General features: G+C 44.0%; 1 long non-coding RNA gene across 1 annotated transcript in view; it reads left to right on the forward strand.

Moving 5' to 3' along the window:
• LOC140712297 (uncharacterized) overlaps positions 1-16,441 on the forward strand; it is a 44,667-nt gene that overhangs the window by 2,888 nt on the left and 25,338 nt on the right. The gene's annotated exons all lie outside the window — the stretch shown is intronic.

Below are 16,441 nucleotides of genomic sequence, written 5' to 3' on the forward strand. Positions count from 1 at the left end.
TGCCTCAGCCTCCCGAGTAGCTGGGACTACAGGCGCCCGCCACCATGCCCCGCTAATTTTTTGTATTTTCAGTAGAGACGGGGTTTCACTGTGTTATCCAGGATGGTCTCGATCTCCTGACCTCGTGATCCACCCGCCTCAGCCTCCCAAAGTGCTGGGATTACAGGCATGAGCCACCGCGCCCGGTCAACTGTTGCATTTTCTTAAGAATTCTGAGGTTGTCAGAGCGCTGCTCCCTGCTTGTGGCATCACACTGGTTTTTAAATGCTTGCCGGTCTTCTTTGGACTTTCCAAAGCTGGGTAAGCTCTGTTTTCTCCCAGAGTTAAATAACAACAAAACAAAGATGACACCAAGGGTACTTGGTGTAGCCAGCACTGTTCCGAGAGCTTTACAGATATTAACTCATTTAATAGTTAGTCTTCTGTATCTGTTTTATCACCTTCTTTCATGTTAAACAAATATATTTTTGTGAGCCACTTTAGTTCCTTTTTTGATTTTTTTTCCAGTGTTTTGATTTTTAGTTATTTTTTCATTGGTTGCTCTAGGAATTACTAGATACATCTGAACTCAGCACAATCTGCCTCAGGTTAATACTGACTTCATTCAGGTAAAATGTTACAACTTTGCTCTAATATATTCTCCTTCACGCTTTTCCTTGTGCTGTCATTGTCATGTATTATCCATCCGTAGAGGACATAAACCCAGCAATAGAGTGTTATAATGATTGTTTTTTTGTTTCGTTTTTTGTTTTATTTTTTGAGATGGGGTCCCACCCTGTTGCCCAGGCTGGAGTGCAGTGGCACAATCATGATCACAGCTCGCTGCAGCCTCCAACTCTCTGGGCTCAAGCTATCTTCCCACCTCAGCCTCCCGAGTAACTCGGGCTACCGGTGCACATTCCTGCACTCAGCCTATAATGCTCGGAACTTGCTGGCTACGCAAATGCCCTTGGTGTCATCTTTGTTTTGTTGTTCAAGTCTGGGAGAAAACAGAGCTTACCTAGGAAGCTCTAAGGGCGGCCAGTCACCAGGTTTGGAAAGTCCAAAGAAGACCAGCAAGCATCTAAAAGTCAATGTGGTGCCACAGCAAGGAGCATACTCAGAGTCTTGCTAGCTGAGCCCGAGGTGGAGGAGAGACAGCACCTCCTCTGTCCTGTTCTTCCTGCCCTGTGAGTCCTCAGCAGCCCTGGCAAGATGTGTCTCATGTTAGAGTCATTCTGATCTTTTGAAGGGGTGGCAATATGTCTGCTAGGGAGGGTTTTCTTGTTTGTACTCAACAGTAACAACATAAAGAGAATTAAGCTCTGTCGTCAGACTTTTAGGATTTGTTTATTCATTCCATCGATGGTGTATTCCATGTCTTCATTTTGTCTCATTGTAATCATGTATTCACCGTGTGCCAGGCACTGTGCCAGCATCTGGGGGTCGGAGATAAATCAGACGAATGCCTGCTCTCAGGGGTCACATGCTTGAGGTTTGGGTATGCTAGGTTTTCCTTCAGGCCCTGTCACTCGGTGACTCTAAACTCTTTTTTCCCTACGCTCTGGATAAGATCTGATAGTTTTCAGATAGTACTCCCAGGGTTACTACTAGTCAGGTAGAACCAGCTCCTAAGATGAAAAATGTTTGCTCTCCTTGTCCAATAGCTCCATTTGTTTTATTTATTTATTTATTATTTATTTAGATATAGGGTCTTGCTCTGTCACCTAGGCTGGAGTGTAGTGGCAAAATCAAAGGTCACCGCAACTTCTAACTCCTGGGCTCAACTGATCTTCCTGCCGCCACTTCTAATTTTTTTTTCTTTTTTTTTTTTTTTTGGAGACAGGGTCTCACTCTGTCACCCAGACCAGAGTACAGTGGTATGATCTTGGCTCACTGCAACCTCTGCCTCCCAGGTTCAAGTGACACTCCCACCACAGCCTCCCAAGTAGCTGGGATTACAGGCACACGCCACCACGTGCCTGTAATTGTATTTTTTTAGTAGAGAAGGGGTTTGACCATCATGGCTAGGCTGATCTCGAACTCCTGACCTCAAGTGATCTGTCCCCCTCAGCCTCCCAAAGTGCTGAGATTGCAGGCATGAGCCACTGGGCCTGGCCTTCTGTCTAATTTTTTTAAAAAATTTTTGTGGAGATGAGGTCTTGCTAATTTGCCCAGGCTGGTCTTGAACTCCTTGGCTCAAGCCATCATCCTGCCTTGGCCTTCCAAAATGCTGGGATTACAGGCATAAGCCACTGCACTCAGCTCCCTCCCTATATTTGAACTGGAGCAAATGAGGCTCTTGCTGAACAGACAGATGTTACTATCCTAGCCACCTTGGCAGCCTGAGCAGTGTGTAAGATGAGGGCTGGCAATGCCACAGCACTCTGCATTAGTTATATTCCTATGAGAAGATTACGTGAGAGGCGTTCCGTGTCAGGCCATGGCTGGGCTCACAAGACAACAATAGGTGTAAATGGTCCTGAAACAGCAAGCAGTCTCAGGTCACATCCAGAATATCTATGCCTAAACACCATACAGCACTCATGCTCTCCGCCTGGTGCAGCAGGCCAGTCCTGGAATCTGATGTCCTTTTCCCCAGGCCAGGACCTAAGCCGAGTTTGAACTCGAAAGAGAAAAGCGGGTGACGCTGGTGAGGAAGGAACCTGCTCTGCCCACTTCTTCTCTGGCCGCTTTCTTTAATGTCAGTGCTCAGAGCAGCACACAAAACAATACCATGAAGATCCCCTTTACTTCTTAGAACTGAGGACCCTAGCCGCTGAAAGATCCGCTCTGTTCTGCTTTGCTTTAGCTGAAAGGGAAAGTGAAAGCGGCAACGTGAACTCATAGGTTGCTGAATGTCAGTGGATGTGTAATGTACCATCATTGAAAAATGTTCAACCAACCGGGTGTGGTGGCTTATCCTTATAATTCCAGCACTTTGGAAGACCAAGGCAGGAGGATTGGTTGAGCCCAGGAGTTTGAGACCAACCTGCGCAACATGGCGAGACCTCATCTCTACAAATAATTAGAAAATTGGCTGGGCATGGTGGTGTGTGCCTATGGCCCCAGATGCTTGGGAGGCTAAGATGGGAGACCCGTTGAGCCCAGGCGTTCAAGGCTGTAGTGACCACATCACTGCACTCCAGCCTGGGTGACAGAGTGAGACCCTGTCTCAAAAGAAAAGAAAAGAAAAGAAAAGAAAAGAAAAGAAAAGAAAAGAAAAGAAAAGAAAAGAAAAAAAGTCCAGCCAAGTGTGAGTTCTGCACGGAACTTACAGACAGATTTCTTTTAGAAAAAATAAATGTCATACTTAGATTTGAATTTGAGTCACTTATTTTATTTTTCTTGAATTTAAAGCCACAGTCCTAGAATATATATTTTGAACTTATTTGGGAGAGGAGGGAATTTATTTACTTTTTAGTGCTCTTTGGCTAAGAGTGGGACTGATGAAATCACCTCTAAAATGCCCTTTGTTTCAGATATTCTTATCACCCTCACATGAGGTGACTTCCCCATGTAAGCAATAACTGAGATAAAATTAAGTCGATAATCTAATGCTATCGTCTGTCTCGAGGCTTGTGATTTGTAAGGGAGGCTGAGTTGAATGACCTATGCAGGGATGATTAAATGATCCTAGGTAGCTGTTTCGCTCTGACTTTTTTGCCCAAACTTTTCCCAATAGTGAAAGTAAAGACCCAGTTTCCCCACAGACTGATTCTCACAAAGACTCATGCCCAGAAGTAGATATTTTAGTACAATTTGTTTTTCAGAATAATTTGGAAATCACCTAAATGTCTATTAATTGGAGATGGGTAAATCACAGTTTAGCTATGCAACAGCCTGCTATGCAGTGATTGAAAATATTTTTATAGGAAGATTTTTTTGGAAAATATTTATAATGCAATATTAAGTGAAAGAAACTGGATGAACTATAATGGTATGACTTCCACTTTTAAAATTATATAAACATATGTATGCATCTATAATGTATATATTGATGTGCATAGTGATGCAGGCATTTATTCAACAAGTGTGAATTGCATGCCTGTTATGTACCAGACACTGGGCTGGGGCTGAGGTTAGAGAGATGAGGAAGATTTATTTAATTCCTGTCTCCCTTATAATCTAGCATAGAAAAAGACATAATAGCAAATACATCCAATATTCATAATAGCATTTTTCTGGCTGGTGGGTAATTTGAATTTTCTTCTTTATGTACTTCTGTATTTTCCAGATTTTCTACTAAAAGTAAATGCCTTTCACAGAAAGAAAAAGACAATAAATGTTATTTTAAAAATTGAGCAGAGCTGAAAATCTGCCCCCAGGCATGAGACTCTGACCCTGAAACCGAAGGTCAGTTTGACAAACAGAAAGATCTTTGGCCTGGGGACCAGGAGGCTGTCTCTAGTCCACTATAGGGTTGTAGACAAGTGACTTGCCTCTCCAGGTCTCAGTTCTTCTCCTGTATGATGATAGTTTGGCCCAGGTGATGCTTAAGGTCCTTCCAGCTCTGATGCTTAGGGAAACTCATGGTATTTGCAGACTTTGGAAGGAGAGAAGATTTCCATAGAAGCAAATCTACAGGTCGGTAATATCACCTGCTCTTGTAATTTTCCTATTTCAAAATTTGGTTGTGGCTTCTTACCTCACACACAAATGTCATCTTTAATTTATGTGCAAATCATTTTTTGAGCCTTTTAGATCAACCTCATCCAACCTGCAGCCCATGGGCCGCATATGGCCCAGGACAGCTTTTAATGTGGCCTGACACAAATTCGTAAGCTTTCTTAAAACATTATGAGATTGTTTTGTGATTTTTTTTTTCAGCTCATCAGCTATTGTTAGTGTTAGTGTATGTTATGTGTGGCCCAAGATCATTCTTCTTCTTCCATTGTGGTCCAGGGAAGTCAACAGATTGGACACCCCTGTTCTAGACCCTTCCTTCTCCACCCTTTGCCTTGGGAGAAACTTGGGGAAAAAAAGATAGCATCAGCTTCCCCAGGTCAACTTCTCTGTATGCCCTAAAGCAGTTTTCCATCAGTTATTGAGAAGCTTCTTCTGCCTAGCCTCACACCGGATACAACAGAGGAAAGAGTCAGGCATGGCTTCCATCCAAGTAGCTTGCAATGTTGATGGACAGAGGGAATGAAAGCTTATAAAACAATTTGAGAACGACACAGCGGCATATCCCAGTCTGGTTCGTGCTGTTCCGTCAGTATCTGTTTTAGGTGTTGATAAAGGGAGACAAATAGCATGGGTGGGAGAAGTCAAGAGAAGACCCGCAAAGTCAGCAAGGTGCGACCTACACCTTGTAGAATGAGCATGATTGAAATAGGTACAAGGAGAGGGGATGGCATTTCTAGCAGGAAGACCAGAATGAAAGGGGAGCAAAGACCATTGGTATTAAGGTTGCCAGATTTAGCAAATAAAAACACAGGATGCCTGGGCAAATTTGAATTCCAGATAAATAACAAATAAGTTTTAGTATGTCTCATGCAATATTTGGCCCATATGTATATTAAAAATTATGCATTGTTTACCTGAAATACAAATGTACCCAACTGTCCTTTATTGTATGTGGCGACCTTATTGGGGTGTGCTCATATGTGTATTAACATCCAAGAAACTTACCTGTCCAAAGTGGGTAATTCAAATCATGATGCCACTGTCTTGGACATTTAGAGGATTGTACTAGTTCTGGCGCTGAGTCTCTGCTGGGTTACCTTATGCAAGTAATTCATGAATCTGTACCTTATTGTACCACTTAAAAGAGATGATTTTTAATATTGGTGCATGTGTGTTCTAGGGTATTAGAATGTGAAAATTTGACATTGGGTAAGAAAAGGGAACCAGACCCCTCCTGTCATCCCTCATATTGGAAAAACTGACCCCTCCCTTTTAGATTTCCAGCCCATGGGATTCACTGCTACTTGCAAGTATGTTATCCCTTTTCCTTTTGGGAACAACTGGAATCTTTCATTTCACTTGTCTTTGTATCTTTCATCTAGTGTCATGATTGTTTTTCTCTTCATATCTCTGTTTGCCCTTCTCCAATTCCTTCCCAAATGCAACTGGCCCTATAAGTCCTCTTGAATGCTTGCTGAAGGGGAACAGGAAATATTTAATCTCCAATTCTGTCTTCCCCAGCTCCCCAAAGCAACCGCAGAACAAGGGACGGCAATGCAGACAGACATCAATCCGTCCTCTCCTTCTTAACAGGATGGAATCCGCTTGATTTTCACTTGTGGGGATCATATGTTTTCCAAATACGAGGGTCATTTTATTTTTCTTCGCCACATGAAACTCTATGTGAAGACCATGCCTTTTCCCTGTTCTCAGAGGGACCATTGTGGTGTTGGCACCCAGCCATTTTAATGCAATAATGGTGAGGGATTTAGAAATGTGTGTGCCTTCTTGTCACTTATGTGCTTGTTTATATGAAGTAAATTCCCTTTGTTTGAGAAGATTGGGTCTTCAGAAGAGGTAATTTGCTTCTATTTAGTGGTTCACCCACTAAAAGTCTTGAGCTTTGCACCAAGTTCTCCTGGCCCTGGGTGACTTATGTGTCCTGGTGTGACCACGAAGGCCATGGAGGGTGGTCAAATAACACAGACTCAGCACTCAGCAGCACTGCTACTTTGATGTGACGTTTTTTCAAAATCAGCTCTGGATACAAGCAAATAGTTTGTATATTACCTGCTTCTGGGTCGGGGCTATTTTAAAATAGATCTAGATGACCCCATCCCAATCTGCAACCTCTTTAGATCACAGTGCTTTAAAAAAGCATTCATGGGATTCTTACTTTTATATCCATCTTTGGAGGTGTATTAGGGCTGATGTTGGGGTTCAGTTTAGCTCCCCAGGGGTGAGTATATTCTTCCCACTTTGCTGTGACACAGTCCTGTGTCTCGTCTCAAAATCCGCTTCTTGTAGAGCATACTTCATCAGGCAGCAGTCAGTCTGTGAGTTTCAATTCAGGGAATGACACTGGAGTCCATCCATGAAATCTCAGTGACTCCCAAGAAGAAACATCACCACCCCTTGAGATCCTTCGAAAAGTCCAACCTTCCCAGACAGATTCCCCTTTAACCCACTTGATATCTGAGTCCAGTGTGCCAGGTATGTCACAGGGTAGCTGCCTGGAGGAATATGGGCCTCCTGGTTTTTGAGAATGCTTGTGACTTGGCAGGGCAGTAGGACCTGACTTGGCAAAGTCATGTACTTCCTTTGTCTATATTGAGGCCAAGTAAGAGAATTCAGGAACACAAATTCTGAAAGATTAGATTGAATCAGAACAAGGCAGCTGTTGTTTTGCCAGGGTTTAAAGGGCATTGCAAGGGCTGTTGGACCGACTTCTGTTTTATTTAGGGATTTCCCACCTCTCTCATGTGAAAACTATTGCTGTTGGCTTTTCCCTGCTGACTAGAAAGTGGCGTCCCCCTTAGGAGGGAAGAGGTTGTGTCTAGACTTGGAAGGAGGACAGACAGCCCTTGTGCTGCTGAAGACTCAGCTGAGCAGTGGGGAGTGGCAGCCACAGGGTGATGGTCCCAGCTGTTCATCAAGATGATCCCAAGCCTGGGAGCCTAGGTGACCGGTCCAACATGAACCCTTGCCAACCTTCTCCCCCAGGTCTCAACTGGATAGTTAGGACATTTCTAGAAAATGGTGGGGTAAAATTTTAGCATCTCCCTTTCCTCCCCTTTTTAACCTTAATTGAATTAAGTTTAGGTTGATTAATGGATGCACTCACTTTCCCAGGAGCTTCCTTAGTATTGACTTACAATCCTGAATACAACTAAAAATCATAGTGTTGCTGTTTCTCTCCATTTTCTAGTCTCCCCTTGTTTTGATCTCATCCAGGTGTGAGTCTGGTATAACTAGCTGCCTTAGTTGAGCTCAAGTCCCAAGGAAGGCAACCTTCTCCCACTCTGGGTCCCGGGCAAAATCTAAAGTGCTCTTCTTCATTCACTCAGTGTTAGAATTGTTGCTGGTCTAGAAAGGTTCTTAAGATATCTAGTCTACCTCTCTTAAAACCAGGCGTTGTGGCTGCAGCGCTCTTTCTGCAGCACCACAGAAGCTCATTACAGATGCCCAAAAGTCAGTCTCCACGTGCAGGGGAGGACTGGTGACATCGGCCGTGGAAGCCCAGAAGAAATCTGTGTTTCTTAACAGCTTTATGAAGAAGGTGCTTAGGATTTTACCTTCACACAAAGGCAGCTGAGCGTAGGAAGTCTGCTAAAGGATGGTGAACAACTTCTCTCCTCTAGGGATGCTTCCTCCAGCTCCTTGCAGGGTTGCAAGCCACATGTGCATGGCCTCTGCTCTCTTAGAGCCCTGCCACCCTTTCCTAGTGACGGTCAGTGCCTCTGAGCAGGCGATTAGCAGCTGGGTAAGGCTCTTCTTTCATCTCAGAACAAGGAGACAAGAGGGAAACAAACACCACTGCAAAGTCAGAGGTAAGAGAAAAGTCTCCAGTTAATTTGACTCTCTTTTTTTCTTGAGTTTTATTTTAGATTCAGCTAGGTTTGGAGTATGATTGATCCCATCACCCAGGTACTGAGCAGTTACCTAATAGGTAGTTTTCAGACCCTTGCCCTGCCTCCCACCCATCCCCATCTAGTAGTCCCCAGTGTCTTTTGTTCCCATCTTTTGGTCCATGTGTACTCAATGTTTAGCTCCCACTTATAAATGAGAACATGTGGTATTTGGCTTTCTGTTACTTTGCAGTCTCACAAATTCAAAGGAAATGGTGAATTAATGTACTTAGGATAATAGCCTCTAGCTGCATCCATGTTGCTGCCAAGAACACGATTTCATTCTTTTTTATGGCTGTGCAATATTCCATGGTGCATATGTATCACATTTTCTTTATTCAGTCCACAGTTGATGGGCACCTAAGTTGATTCCATGTCTTTGTTATTGCAAATAGCATGGCGATGAACATACAGGTGCATGTGTCTTTTTGGCAGAATGATTTATATTCCTTTGAGTAGATACCCAGTAATGGTGTTGCTAGGTCCAATGGTAGTTCTGTTTTAAGTTCTTTGGATTCCGAGACCCATTTCTTATGGAGATTCCTGGAAAGAGTGATTTTGGCAATGTGTGAAGTCTATATGCATGTGGCTTATTCTCCTTCCTTGTCAACTCCCAGTGAGAAGAGGGAACACTCCCAGGGGAGAGCACCCTCCTCCCACTTTGGGGTCAGGTCACCAAGAGGATGCACCATCGACTCTCTGGGAGGGGGGCTTTCTAGAATCCACACTGGACGTGTCTCACTCCTGGATGTCTGCCCCTCCCCAGCTGTGCACAGGGTGGGTCTACTGCAATGTCCTACAAGTCTATACGGCTACCCCTCATGGCTGCAGGGTCCCCCATACATCATCCTTTTCCTCTCAGTCCTCAATCCACACTATTCCTAATGGGTGAGGGCCACAGGGTGACAACCTTCTCCCTGCTTCTTCTGGGCAGATTTCCCTGGGTCCTGAGATGAAGGCCCAGGTGAAATGGGCTCAATTGTCCCATAGAGCTGATGTTTATGGTTTCTTTTGAATAAATATAGAAATTGACCCTCCCATTCTTAAAATTTGATAAAGTTACATTTGTCTTATCTGAGTTCCTTTCTCAGGAAACCAACCATCAGGTCTCCTAGAGAGTATCAAGGAACTGAAACTCACCAGATCACTGCATCTGGACAACGAGATGCTGGACCCCTCACCCATCATGACTGTCTAACCAACCAACCAACCAACCACCTGCTTCCTGTTCACGAGCTCCTTTTCCTAATCCTTCCCTGATTCCTGTTTTCCTGCATATAGTTACATTTTTTTCCCTGTTAAAATCCCTGATTTTAGTTGGTCAGGGAGATGGATTTGAGACTGACCTTTCATCTCCTTGGCTGCAGCACCTGATTAAAGCCTTCTTCCTTGGCAATAATGGCTGTTTCAGTGATTGTCTTTCTGTGCAGTGAGCAATAGGACCTAGATTGAACTGCAGGCCTTTCAGTAACACGAGGGCTGTGGCCTGGGGCACAGGGTCCCAGGGGCCTGGGGTGATGGGAAGTGCCCAACCACCTCCTCCTCTTCATCTTTATTCTGTGCTCAGCTTTCAGTGTCCTGGAGGGGTGTCCATTTGACTCTAAAAGGCAATAGCACAGTGTAAAATCTATGTTAAGACAGCATTATGCTCCATGAATGCCAGTGGAGGCCATGGGGCCAGTGGGGATGCTGTTAATCTGCATAAATGTGTGTGTGCTAGAAAGAGTAAATGGCAACAGGAAAAGGATTCTTTTTTTTCAGGGCTGACAGGCAGGTGTCTATTTGTTTCTGGTTTGCAGGCTCAGCAGGACAGTCATGGGAGAATAAACTTGGAGAGGAGAATCTCTATTGTTCTCTTCAGAGGAGGCACCCAAGAATCCCTGTTATGTTGTAAATGGATAGCAAGTCCTCCTTGTGTTTTTGTGTGTGTGTGTGTGTTTGTTTATTTTGAGACAGGGTCTCCCTCTGTTGCCCAGGCTGGAGTGCAGTGGCACAATCATGGTTATCTCCAGCCTCTACCTCCTGATTCAAGCAATTCTCCCATCTCAGCCTCCTGAGTAGCTGTGACAACAGGCATGTGCCACCATGTTCAGTTAATTTTGAATTTTTTTTATAGAGAGAGGGCTTCACTATGTTGTCCAGCTGGTCTTGAACTCCTGGCTTCAAGTGATCCTCTTGCCTAAACCTCCCAAAGTGTTGGGATTACAGGTGTGAGCCACTGTGCCAGGTCTTGGTTGTGGGGCCTTTAAGGGTCACTCCAACACGACTGTGGAAGTTGCATGTGGAGGCATAGGAAGTTAAAGGATTTATTATACTCTCGGCACCTAGAGAAGGAGGGGCCATAGGGAAGGAGCTCCAAGGAACTCAACCAAGCAGGTGGGGAGGAGAGAGGGAGAGAGAGAGAGTGAGAACTCATAGGCAAGTGCCTTTATTTGAAGTTGGAAGAGTATCCCGTAAGAAATGAGTGATTTCATTGATGCTTTTGAATGTCACTAGGTCATAGTTATGTGAGGGTGAGAAGAGGAACGTGGGGCTAGGACCAGCTTTGTCACCCTAATGTACCTGGTCACCTGGGTGGGGTGTTCACAGCTAGTTTGTGGGGATGTTGAGGCATTGGGAAAATATAAAGTTTTAACAATTTACAATACACCTGTGTATTCTGCCTTAATGAAATGGTGGTATAATTCTGCTGACTGAGCCTAAATTTCTATTTAATACACCAACTGATAGTTCTAGTATCAGGTAATATGGGGAGTGTTTGTTGGTAAGGATGCAGTTTGCAAAGCAATGACTCTGTGCCTGGATATTGGCAGCCATCAGGAAAATGCAAAACTTTACTTTCATTTTCAAATGCCATAAACTTTGCCAGCGCACTGCTACCCTGTGTGAGTAAGACCAAAGTGTCAGCATCCTACCTATTATCTCTGTGTGTGCTTTTATTCTTTGAAACTGGGAGCAATTTGGGTGAAGGCAGGCTAGACATGGGGAGGTCAGAATGTCTTTGAGAATAGAGGCAAACTTCAATAACCCCTGAACCCTGCAAGAGGAAGGGATTCAGGGGAGGTCTTTCTGTCTTGAATTTTAGGTGTGCATGTCATTCGTGGACAAGTGTTTACTGCCCTCTGGGAAATTTCTGCCATGTGCTAGGCTCAAGGAAGGTTTATATTTGTATATATATATGTTTTTGCCCCTGTAAAATCCTAAATGCTTTTGTTGAACAGAAAGCACTCCTAAAACCTCCACCTTTTTAAAGCTTAAATTGTGTGATTGTGTTTGGAAATCATCTCAGGAAAGCCTGTGCAGATCTAGATAAAGGATTACCATAAAGCTTGTTATTTAGATGGAACTCATGAAAAGGCTAAGACAGGATTGCTAATTTAACTCTTCCACCTGAATACGCAACACACAAGTAACAACCACAGCAACAATGACAATAGTAAAATCCACCACATTAACAAACATTTCTTTCTCCCTCATTATGTGCCAGGCATTGTACTAAAAGCTTTGCAAACCTTACTTCACTTAATCCTTGAGACACATCAAATGGTTATCTAGGCAAGGAGGCAGTGAAAGAGTCTCTTACCTCCTTATTTTTCAACTTCTTAGCCCAAATGGCAGAATTTAAGCCATGTGCTATGGTAAGGGGACTATGTAGGCCTGCTTGCCACTCTTTTCTCAATGGAGGATATCATTTGATTCTATGGAAAGTCCACTGAAATTGATTTACACTTTCTGCCCTAAGAAAAGGACAAATAGGCACTCAAGGACTGGTCATGTGTTCAATAATTTTGTTTTTTTTAGAGACAGTGGTCTCACTGTGTCATCTAGGCTGGAGTGCCGTGGTACAATCATAGCTCACTGCGGCCCTCACCTCCTCCCCCCTCAGCCTCCCAAGTAGCCAGGACCACAGGTGTATACCACCACAACCAACTAATTTTTTTGCAGAGGTAGAGTCTTGCCATGTTGTCCAGGCTGGTCCCAAACTCCTGGCCTCAAGCAATCCTCCCACCTCAGGGCCTCGTGAAGTGCTGGGATTACAGGTGTGGGCCACTACACCCGGCCTAATTTCTTGAACCATAATTATTATGTGTTCCCTAGGCCAGAATCTGTGTTTGGGTGCTGCTACATTGCTGCTGATGCACTTAGTTTAGAGATACTCTTGAACTTGCAGCACAAATTGAGTTTTAACATCTTCATCTAGGGCCGAGGAAAGCAATTCATGCTTGATAGAGTTTAATGGTGAAAGTTAGAAGATACGGGAAAGGATGTGCAAAATGGACTTAGAGCCCCCTTCCATCCCTAAGAATCTATTGCTAGAGATCTAGTATGATCCTCCAAAGGATTGAATTCTCCTTGGGCAGAGCCTCTGAAGCAGAGCACAGATTCCTGCAGAAGACTTGTGGGACAAAACAGCAGATATGTAGATGTATTCATCAGTTCTCACACTGCTTTAAAGAATACCTGAGATTGGGTAATTTATAAAGAAAAGACGTTTAATTGGCTCACAGTTCCACCAGCTGTACAGAAAGCATAATGCTAGTATCTGCTTGGCTTCTGGGGAGGCCCCAGGAAACTTACAATCATGGCAGAAGTTGAAGGGGAAGCTGGCACTTCACATGGCTAAGCAGGAGGAAGAGAGGGATCAGGGAGGTACTACACATTTTTAAACAACCAGATTTCATGAGAACTCACTCACTATCTTATCTGTCTTATCTGAGTTCCTTTCTCAGGAAACCAACTATCAGGTCTCCCACAGAGTATCAAGGAACTGAAACTCACCAGATCACTGCATCTGAACAATGAGATGCTGGATCCCTCACTCATCATGACTTTCTAACCAACCACCTGCTTCCTGTTGACCAGCTCTTCTTCCTTATCCTTCCCTGATTCCTGTTTTCCTGCACATAGTTACATTTCTTCCCTGCTATATAAAGCCCTGATTTTAGTTGGTCAGGGAGATGGATTTGAGACTGACCTTTCATCTCCTTGGCTGCAGCACTTGATTAAAACCTTCTTTCTTAGCAATAATGGCTGTCTCAGTGATTGTCTTTCTGTGCAGTGAATAATAGGACCTAGATTGAACTGCAGGAATTTCAGTAACATAAGGGACAGTACCAAGGGATGGTGTTAAACCATTCATGAGAAACCACCCTCGTGAGCCAGTCACTTCCTACCAGGCCTCACCTCCAACACTGAGGATTACAATTCAACGTGAGATTTGGGCAGGGACACAGATCCAAACCATATCAGTGGGTAAGTTACAGATACATCGGCACTATCACATTACCTTAACCTACATTTCTTTCTTTTTCTTCTTTTTTTGGTGGGAGATGGAGTTTCACTCTTATTTCCCAGGCTGGAGTGCAATGGTGCGATCTCAGCTCACTGCAACTTCCACCTCCCAGGTTCAAGTGATTCTCCTGCCTCAGCCTCCTAAGTTGCTGGAATTACAAGCGTGCACCACCATGCCCAGATAATTTTGTATTTTTAGTAGAGGTGGAGTTTCACCATGTTGGTCAGGCTGGTCTCTAACTCCCGACCTCAGGTGATCTGCTCACCTTGGTCTCCCAAAGTGCTGGGATTATAGATGTGAGCCACCGTGCCTGGCCAACCCACTATATTTCTACAGTTGATTTCTATTTATCTGTCTGGGTTTCTGTTTTCCTTTCATTTCTGTCCCAGATAAAACTTCTTCCTCAAGTTCCCTAGTCAATAAATGAGTAAGATTCATTCCAATGGATTTATTTGGCCCTCACCTTTGAGGTCAGATTGCATCCCAAATATCCTGAGTCATGAGTCTTTTGGCCTCCACTGAGAAATTTCACTGAATTAGTCTTGCCTTCCTGGGCTCATTGCCTCTGGTGGCTTTCTTTTAGTTGCCACTATTATTTTTCATACTTTTTTCAGGGCTTTCTTTTCTAATGGATGTATCTTATGGTTTCAAAAAGAGCATCACATAACACTTTGGTTTTCTGTAGTCTTCTAAAAAGCTGTTCTTGTGCTTTTTTTTTTTTTTAAAGCTTTATGCCATCTGAAGTTATTCAAGGGGTATGGCATGGTGACCTAGTTTGTTGTTGCTTTAGGAAAGGGATGGATTATCAGAAATAATACCTTACCATCTGGTTTCTTAGCCAGGTCTCCTAGAAAAAAGAGCCTAATGCTCAGCTTAAGTGTTAAAACTTTATTAAGAGGTGCAATCCCAGGGAAGCCAGAATGAAGGGAAAGAGAAAGGAGGTGGAGAAGGTGGCTTTTTGAAGCAGCTGCTATTTCACAAGGCACACAGCTAGGTGCTTGACTCCACGGGATAAATCCAGACAGGTTACACAGGAATATCATGCTTTGGAACAATCCGCTGGAGGGAAGAGTGCAGAGGCGATTTAGTTGCTGGCTCCCTTGTATCTTTTGTGTCCTGTAAGTCAAGGTTTGTTCCGTGGGCAGATAAGCCCTGCACTTCCACGTTGCATAGGTCAGCCCTGGGAAAGCCTGACTCACACCCTGTGGTTTGGCTTCAGCAAAATCCAGCAGGGGAGGGAGCAGACAGAGAGGCCCAGGATGAGCCCTGGATGGAGTAAGTGGCAAAGGAGCCTGAGAGCGGAGAGGCTAATTCAATCTGGCCTCCTGATTTCGATGTGGGTTTTCCCAGTCTGAGGAGCTGGGAGATGGCCTGGGAGAGGAGAGGAAAAAAAAAAATACTTGCTTTGGTGGTGCCCAGGAAGTATTAGGAAGCAGATCTGGCTTTGTCTTCAGGGTTCTTTAAAACAGGAGTCAGCACACTTTTTCTTAAAGGGTCAGGTGGTAAATATTTTAGGCTTTGGGGGTTGTGTGCTAAGAGGCAAAATCAGGGATATTATGTAGGTACTTACAGAACTATTTAAAAATGCCACCATTTAAAAATGTAAAAACTCTCTGGGCACAGTGACTCATGCCTGTAATCCCAGCACTTTGGGAAGCCGAGGCAGGAGGATCAGTTGAGGCCAGGAGTCGAAGACCAGTCTGGGCCATATAGCAAGATCTCGTCTCTTAATAAAAAATAAAAATAAAAAATAGCAGGCATGGTGGCGTACACCTATATGTCCCAGTTACTTGAGAGGCTGAGGTGGGAGGATTGCTTGAGCCTACAAGTTTGAGGCTGCAATGAGCTATTATCGTCCCACTGCACTCTAGCCTGGGTGACACAGTGAGACCCCTGCCTCTAACAAAAAAAAAAAAAAAAAAAAATTAGTTAAAAAATGTAAAAATTATTCTTAGCAGACAGACTTTAAAGTCAGGCTGCTGACCAAATTTGACTTTGAGGTTGTAAAGTACTGATCCTTGCTTTAGAGAACAGGGATCAAACTAGGGTTCAGCTCAATTTCAGTGAAGGTCTATGGTATTCCCAGGCACCCACAAAATTATTTTTTTCTAGGACTTTTGTACGACACAGGTCTTCGAGAGCAGAGGTCGCTTGGGTTGGCCTGATGGGCCAGTGTGTCTTGCACTCTGCTTGGGGTGTTATTTATTTCAGGTTTGATGGGTGTGTGCCTTGGTTTGTGGAACTGGTTCATGCAGGCTTGTGAACACTGGTTCTACACATCTCTTCCCAATTCCACATTCAGTGACATCACATTGACAGGTCTTGAACCTGGCCATATGGAGAATATTGACACCATGGAAACTGGCAAATGCTACAAATCAGGGCTTTTTGAGGGACGGTAGGATGGGAATAAGCAATTGTCAACATATACCAGCATACCACTGGGCATTTGCCTATGGCATTAGCTTTTGCTAGAGAATTTGATGGTGTTGGTTATATGTCACTGGGAGGGAAATATAAAGAAGTGACATAAGAGCAAAATTAACTTGATGGGGTGAAGGGAAGTGTCCTGAACGAGCTCCAGGCTTGTTAGTCACTTGTCTACTTGACACCTCTGCTTGGATGTCCCAGG

Source organism: Chlorocebus sabaeus, chromosome 8 (assembly GCF_047675955.1).
Source record: "Chlorocebus sabaeus isolate Y175 chromosome 8, mChlSab1.0.hap1, whole genome shotgun sequence".
Classification (NCBI taxonomy): Eukaryota; Metazoa; Chordata; class Mammalia; order Primates; family Cercopithecidae; genus Chlorocebus; species Chlorocebus sabaeus.